Below are 605 nucleotides of genomic sequence, written 5' to 3' on the forward strand. Positions count from 1 at the left end.
GAACCACTAATTATTTTTTCATTTAAACCATTTCTTTTATATTCATGCATGTATAAAACACACCATAATTGTTCTCATGCTCCACACCTGTTAACTTCTTCTATCTTCTACTTACTCCTTTCCCACATTCATGCTTCCCGTTTTGGGATACACTGAATTGAACCAAAGCTGGCTTTGTGACCATCAGTTTGGAACTATCTTCTAGAGCGTGGTGAGCTCACCAGTGAGCACACAGCTGAAGACAATATGACTCCTTCTCTCTCAGAATCCTTTAGTGGCTAATAGTTCATCAGGGAGACGGATCCATGAATGGCCCCCTGCCCCCATCCTAATTCCTCAACCGGTCACATTTTGCAAGCCTAGAGAAGGTAACCATAGCTTCTCTGATAAACTCATACTTCTTTTAATGAACAGTTGTAGGAAGGTATCAGAGGTAAGAGAAGTTTTAGAAACTTGCCAATGCTCCAGTGGATGGTCCTAGACCTATGCACATTTTTGCAGCACTAAACAGACTTAATGAGAAAACACACACACACACACACACACACACACACACACAGAGAGAGAGAGAGAGAGAGAGAGAGAGAGAGAGAGAGAGAGAGAGA

Source organism: Grammomys surdaster, unplaced genomic scaffold (assembly GCF_004785775.1).
Source record: "Grammomys surdaster isolate TR1022 unplaced genomic scaffold, NIH_TR_1.0 125974, whole genome shotgun sequence".
NCBI classification, from domain to species: domain Eukaryota; kingdom Metazoa; phylum Chordata; class Mammalia; order Rodentia; family Muridae; genus Grammomys; species Grammomys surdaster.